At 40.1% G+C, this 7687-nt stretch overlaps 1 non-coding gene across 1 annotated transcript; it reads left to right on the top strand.

Annotated features, from left to right (window-relative positions):
* Window positions 1-85: 85 nt before the first annotated feature.
* Window positions 86-1041, top strand: LOC103406525 (uncharacterized). The gene is made up of 3 exons (XR_003775811.2): window positions 86-277; window positions 435-496; window positions 722-1041. It is a non-coding gene; the product is annotated as an uncharacterized protein (transcript).
* Window positions 1042-7687: the final 6646 nt, after the last annotated feature.

Below are 7687 nucleotides of genomic sequence, written 5' to 3'. Positions count from 1 at the left end.
CATTTTTTATTTGGCATTGAATTGTTGTTAATTTGAATGGCAGGTGGGTATGACATGGAGGAAAAAGCTTCAAGAGCTTATGATCATGCTGCACTTAATACTGGGATTCTTCGACTCATAAACTTTATGGTAGGGTTCTAACAATTGGAATTTTATGAGTTTGGGCTTTTTAGGAGCAGAAGTTTCATTCTTTTGGTCTTTTTGCTGTTGGATAATTACACTATACAACTTGAGTAGATGAAGAATATGAGCATGAATACGTTGGGCATCTGCGAAGGTAGCAATTTTGATTTGTTAAAGAAAATAGTTCATTGGAGAATTCAATATATGAATGAATATATGATTTCTTATCGTCGCATATACTCGGTTGCGAGAGTTTGACTTTGACCGTTCTTTTTCCTCCTTGGCTTCTCTTTCTGTCATTGACCACGAAGTTTGGACCGATCCCGAAGAGCTCTCTGCATTGTTGAGCCTACATGTGTCTATCCTTTCCAAGGTACAAAGTTCACCATCCCATGTTTTAGTTTGTTTCTGATTTTTTTGTTTAGTTTTTAGGTACATGTTCCGTAATCAAGATTCAAAGATAATATGCCACCAATCACAGGACTCTGAATTCTATCTGTGCAACTCTGCGGCTGCACTGAATCGTCATAGTTTTATTCACATCTTGGAAACAAATTTTTGTTTCTTTATTCTCTCTGCTTTACCGTTTTCTGTGCAGATTTAGTTGAACATGGGAAATCACCAGCTGTTGCTCCCAGAAAAGCTGATGTGAAGTGAGCTTCTGTTTTTATTTTTCGTTTTGCTGTGAATTTTCTTTGATTTATGTGATTTGATCGGTGACCTTCATTATGAATTTATGTTTGATTTTTTGAATTTGATACGTTGAAGAGCAAAGCTCATGAATCTCCTACTTTAATTGTTTTTTTCAACACCTGTTCATCCTATTAAATTCTATGTTCAGTTTAGTACTGTTAGAATATGTAATATTTCTTTTGTACAAAATAGATTAACTTTGGTTGGTGGGGCATTTGAAATGCTTATCGGTTATTTACCAAAGGTGGTTTAAAGGAACTACTTAAACTTCTTGGGATGCCTGTTTTAAAAGTAAAAGGAGAGGTTGAAGCACACTGCCCAGTTAAATGGGAACGGTCATGTAGATGCTTGAATTACATTGGACAGTGATGCGTTGCTCTTTGAGTTTAAATGTGTAGTAAAATCATAAGCATTGACAAAGCATTCGTAACTATGAAAAGCATGATACTCCTACTAAGAATTTACTTAACTCAATCATGACAAGTGACATTTACTTCTTACAAATATAAGTTCATAATGATTAGGTGAAATTCCCTTATATTCTAGCATCAAATCCCTGCGTGCAAACCAAGTATGCATCCTTAATAAACATGCATGAATAAGTTTTCTATAAAGCAGAAAAGTAAATCGCATTCATGTCTTATGAAACAATAACTGGATGTAATCAATTTATATAAAACATATAATCATGGCTTCGAATTCACCTCTAGCTAAAAAGAAATTTAGTTACACATGTTCATCATAATTGAAAAACAATCTAAAATAAACGTTGAAACTTAAAACAAAGATAGATAGAACTCTGAAAATTTAGTTACACATGTTCATCATATCTCATTAATCGTGTTCCCTCTCGATCGGTTAATTTTCAGACACCATTTCAGGCTCTCTCCTCACATGTCGATGCTTCTATAGTACCCAATCTCCCACCTCACATGTTCGGTTGTGTGGCATTCGTTCATCTTCATACGCAGCAGAGGAGCAAGCTTGAACCTCGAGCCTTGCGGTGTGTGTTTATGGGGTATGCCTTCAATAAAAAAGGATACTAATGTTATCACCCTCCGACGAAAAAGTTATTCATCACTATGGATGTTGCATTTCATGAGAACGATATGTACTTTGCCAATCCCGAGTCTTCACTACAGGGGGAGAATCAGACAGAAGTTCAACTCTTGATTATATATTCCGGATACGGTTGTTGTGAATGATTTGGATTCAAGTGGTGATGTTTTGGAAACAAGTGGTGACCATTCACAAGAAAATAACGTTGTGAATGACTTGGAATTAAGTGGTAATGTCTTGGAGACAAGTGGTGATCATTCACATGAAAATAACATTGAAAACCTTGAAAAAGACAAGCCTATGTCACCGGATAACTCACTGCCAACTTCCGCACCACCAGCTTCTTCGACGCCCTCACAGTTGCCCTCGCCATCTTTGAGCCCTAGTAACCATAATCAATTGCCTTCGATTCCGGATGCACCAACACCGCCACCATCTCGTCTCCCTAACCGTGTTAACCGAGGTATTCCTAAACCCACTTATGAAGCTGATCTTAAGTGCAAAACTAGGTATTCTGTGAATAAGCCCAACCTTAAGTCTAATGTGTTATACTCGTTAAGTAATTATGTGTCTACCAGTCACCTGTCAGATTCAAATAAGTTATTTGTGTATCAATTATCTACTATATCTATTCCTAACAGTGTGCATGAGGCTTTAGTTGATCCACATTGGCAAGCAACAATGAACGAAGAGTGAAGTCTTTGAAGAAGAATGCTACCTAGGAGATCACAGACTTGCCAACTGGTAAGAAACCTGTGGGATGCAAATGAGTTTATAATGTGAAGTACAAAGTTGATGGGACAGTGGACCGCTTCAAAGCAAGACTAGTAGCAAAAGGATACACTAAAAAATATGGAACCAACTACACAGATACATTTGCACTTGTGGTCAAGATTAACACAGTTCGTGTTTTGTTGTCCTTGGCTGCAAATCTCAATTGGCCTTTACAGCAATTCGATGTGAAGAATGCCTTCTTGCATAGAGATTTGACAGAAGAGATTTATATGAATCTTCCACCAGGATGTAATACCCCAGATAAATACAAAGGAAAAGTGTGCAGGTTGAAGAAATCCTTGTATGGTTTGAAGCAATCCCCTCGAGCATGGTTTGGAAGATTCACAAAAGCAATGAGAGCATTTGCTTACAAATAAAGTAATTCTGATCATACTTTGTTCTTGAGAAAACAAAATGGGAAGCTTACCGCACTTATTGTGTATGTAGATGATATGGTGGTAACAGGAAATGATCCAGAAGAACGTGCGGCCTTACAAAAATACTTGTCTGCTGAATTTGAGATGAAAGACCTTGGATCCCTGAAATATTTTCTAGGGATTGAGGTATTGAGAAGCAATTCGGGAATTTTCTTATCTCAGAGAAAGTACATTATTGATTTGTTACATGAAACTGGCATGTCTGCTTGTTAGCCAGTATCTACACCATTAGAAGAATGATTAAAGCTTTGTGTTAATCCTAATCAAGTACCAGTTGGCAAAGGGAGATACCAAAGGTTAGTAGGTCGGTTAATGTACTTAGCACACACAAGACCAGACCTTGCCTATGCCTTGAGTGTAGTGAGTCAATACATGCATGATCCTGGAGAACAACATATGAATGCAGTGATGAGGATTTTACGATATTTGAAGGGAAGTCTGGGAAAAGGGATTTTGTTTAAAAGAAATAACCATCTTGGAGTTGAAGGTTATACTGATGCAGATTGGGCAGGTTTAGTTGATGATAGGTGCTCAACATTAGGTTACTTTACATTTGTTAGGGGTAACTTGGTTACATGGAGGAGTAAGAAACAAAATGTGGTTGCCCTTTCCAGTGCAGAAGCCGAATACAAAGGAATGGCCCTTGGGATTTGTGAAATTTTGTGGCTTAAACTTCTATTCCAGGATTTGGGTATAAAAATTGATCAGCCTATGAAATTATTTTGTGACAATAAAGTCGTCCGTGACATTGCACATAATCCGGTACAACATGATCGAACGAAGCATGTTGAAGTTGACAGATTCTTTATCAAGGAAAAATTGGAAGGAAAACTAATTGAAGTACCATCAAACAGAACGAAGGATCAGTTGACAGATATTCTCACGAAAGCTGTTTCAAGTCATAAGTTTTCATGTTTCTTAGACAAGTTGGGCATAAGTGACATATATGCACCAACTTGAGGGGGAGTGTTGACAAATCAATCAGATCTCAATGGGAACAAATCCCTAATTATTTGTATTCTTAGTTTTTCATGTATTTGCCTAGTTAGGAAGTCAACTCCAATTTATAAGGAGTTGATTGTGCATATCAACTGTATATATTTTCTCATTCTCGTATCAATTCAAGACACAATTATTCCATTCAAGCATTCTCTTATGTTGCTTGTGAAAGATTCGATCTTTCTTTGTTAGGATTAGACTTTGCGCTGGAATTGGGTCTCAGCGGCCCTCCCCTGTTTGGCCTGTCGCTGTTATTAGAGACTCAAATTCTGAAGGTTAAGAACATGTTTTGGCTTGCCGATTACGAACACATCATCAAAGATTTCCGGAACCAGAAGTACTCTGTGGCTTCTAAGGACTTGGTGGGTTTTCAGGCCATTGATTACGAAAAAATTGTAGGATTTGGGGGTGTTTGATTTCTTCGTGGTATTTCGTATTCATCTGTGCCTTTTCTTAGTGCTGGGTAGTCAGTGCAGGGATTCATAGGCGTCTTCGATATGGTTCTTTCTTCTCTGTGGTCTGCTCAAATCACTTTCTGAATTCTTTGTTGGTGTTTGTTTGTTCAAGATTGCAAATCTCGAGAGCTATTCAGGTTATGATTCTGTGCACTCCAACTGTTTAAAGGAATGGGTCAGTGAATTCTTTGATCTCTACTCTATTCTTTGATATGGAAGAAAGATCAGATATAGGTGCAGTCTAGGTGTTTGTCGAAATGCCCAACTTAAAAGTTTCATGTGAAGGTTATGTTTTCAGTCATTTTTCTCCAAATTCTTGAACAATTAGAATGAATCTTTTCTGGGTTTTTGGTGGTGGTTAACGGTTTTGACTAATTGCTCCAGACAAGATAGTTCTTTATTCTCTCTGGGTTCTGCATTCTTTGATGTTTTGTTGCTCATTTTCTCTCTTGGTTCGTGTGGAGCCAAAAATAATCAGGAGGCGACACGTGAATTTTTGGACATAAGAGGACAGAAATACCCTTGAGGCATAACAGGATTCCTACGCACGAGCAGTGGGCAATCATCTTTCAACCAAGTCAAAAGTGCCCAAAATAGGTAACAATTCAAAACCTATCTCATCAAATCCCTTCTATAAACTCCCAAAACCTATTTCATTCCAGATATTCTTTACCTCATTTTCCAATTTTTAGCTAATCAATTAGCTATTTATTTTATTTATCCCATAACCTCGAAAACATGCCTTCTAAAAACATGTTAATTGGCTAATTAATGGATTTATTACCAAATTAATCCATTAATTGCCAATTAAATCACCCATTAACCACAAAATACACTCAAAGACATTCCAAAGGGCCGGCCACCTTTTCTCCAAAGGGGACCGGCCATGCCCTATATAAACTACCCTATTTTCTATAAAAACCTAAGTCCACACTCTTGCAAAACTCCAAAAACTCTCTAAACATTTTTCCCTCTAAATTCTAACTTTGGCATCAGAGGTTCATCGGCCAAAGCCCCCCATTCATCGTGGGCGCGTGAGGCTTTTGGCCTATAACTTAAGGTGTTAATTGTTTTGTAGGTGCAATTTTGTCCAAGAAGAAGGAGACAGAAATTTGCATCCACAAATTGGTGCTTCCATTGAGAGAAGAGTCACACACATTCATAAAAGACTCCCGCATCTAAAGGTTTTTCTATTTTCTTGTCCATTTGTTGAAATTGAGAAATACAATGGCTAGAAATTGAGAAAATTCCACAAGTGAAAATTATAATATTTAAGAAATGGGTCAACGGCGATCCACGAGGCTAAATGTGATCATTGGAGCGGCACCATTGCTACGGGATTCCACCACGGCCACCACTACTCACCACTACTGGCGGCAAGGTCCATGGTATTGCTACCACGGCACGAGCCGTGCCATCCAAGCTTGCAAGGGCCCAAGCCCAAGCCGTGACATCCAAAGCCCATGGCCCCAAAGCCACAACCCAAGCCTAACACTCGCATCCATCATACACCGAGCAACCTGCTCCGGTGGCTAAGCCTGCTCTCACGACCAAGTCTGCTCCCATGACCTATCCTGCTCCCATGGCATCCCAAGCAGCCCATGTTGACCCAAGACTATCTTAACCATCCAAACCTACCATCGAGCAGGGGGCATTTTCACCATATTTCTCCACGGATTTGACATTTCCCAACTCAAATCTCGTGCCTGGAGTTTACCATCCTTCCATTGCTCAAGGAGGCACATTCTTTCCAAGCACTTTCAATCCAAATGGTGAGCAACACTTGTCCCGTCAAGTCATAGAGTTAATGAGCGCCCTTACACAACAAACGACCTTGGTGAATCAACTCCTACAATGTACTGAAATCCAACGTGCCCCAAACGAGGTGTCCCACACTAGGACAAGGGTAGATGAAGAGCCTTTCCAGCAACGCTCTGGCAAGCAACCACTCGACCAACCACGAAATAAGCATTCAGGTAGCATACATTCCCGATTGGGCCCCCGAGATAGCGTATACTCTCGTCTTAGCACGCGGAGGAGTGTACACTCTTGACTAGGCCCACGGGTAAGTATTCATTCATGGTTGAGGCCACGTTCCAATAATCAACATGAGCAGCCTTTTAGGCAAAGCGTTCATTCGCGGCTAGGCCCGCAAGGAGCATTATCCACATCACATCAGAGCAGACAACACGACGGATGGAGAGAAGCAGTCACTTAATTCGAATCAAGTTCAATAGGTAGCTTGCATAAAATTCCCTTGCCTGCCATGGATGGACCACATGCACCGCTGTCGCGGCATGAACAAGCCAAAAGCATGGAAGAGCAACCTAGACCAGTAGGTTAAGATTAGGGGTAACTAAGAGCTCCGTTACCTCATCAAAGATAAATCTAAGAAGAGGTAGATAGACTATTCAACGAACAATTGCATGATTTTCAATGTAACGAAGTGGCCAACGAGGCATTACCGCGAGATATGACCAATATAAGTACATCACCCTTCACGGACGAGATTGAGCAGGCAGAGCCTCCACGTAAATTTAGCATGCCATATTTTACATCTTTCAAAGGAGATCGAGATTCGGAGAGGCACTTGAAACACTAGCGAAGCACGATGATGCTTTATCGAAGCAATGATGCCCTTATGTGCAAAATCTCAAGGCGAGGTGCAATATTGGTTTCACACCTTGCCATCACGATCCATCCAAAGTTTTGATGATCTTTCCTTGGTTTTCACCAAGGAATACTTATCCTACCGCTCGATCAAGAAAAAGTCTGACCACTTGTTTAATGTGAAGAAGAACCCAAAGGAGTCGCTCCGGGACTACGTGAAGAGGTTCAAAGTGGAGAAGGCGAAGATCGTCGGATGCGACGACTCAATAGCAAGTGCAGCTTTCCAAAAAGGACTCCCAGCAGACCACCCATTGTTCGGAAAAATGATCATGAAAGAAGATCTAACTCTAGCAGACTCATTTGCTATAGCAGAGAAGCATGCACTTTGGGACGAGGATCGGTAAGCAAATAAGGCACCCGAGCAGCCTTGAAAAAAGTCGGTAGTGGCTCAAAGGAAGGAGGACAGGAAACATTCCAACAAAAGTAGGTAGGAGGCCAAGCATATGGACCGACCCACGAACAATGAAAGCCTGATGA

Source organism: Malus domestica, chromosome 09, assembly GCF_042453785.1.
Source record: "Malus domestica chromosome 09, GDT2T_hap1".
Lineage (NCBI taxonomy): Eukaryota > Viridiplantae > Streptophyta > Magnoliopsida > Rosales > Rosaceae > Malus > Malus domestica.
The sequence above is the reverse complement of the archived record's forward strand: the minus strand, read 5'-3'. Positions and strand labels throughout refer to the sequence as shown.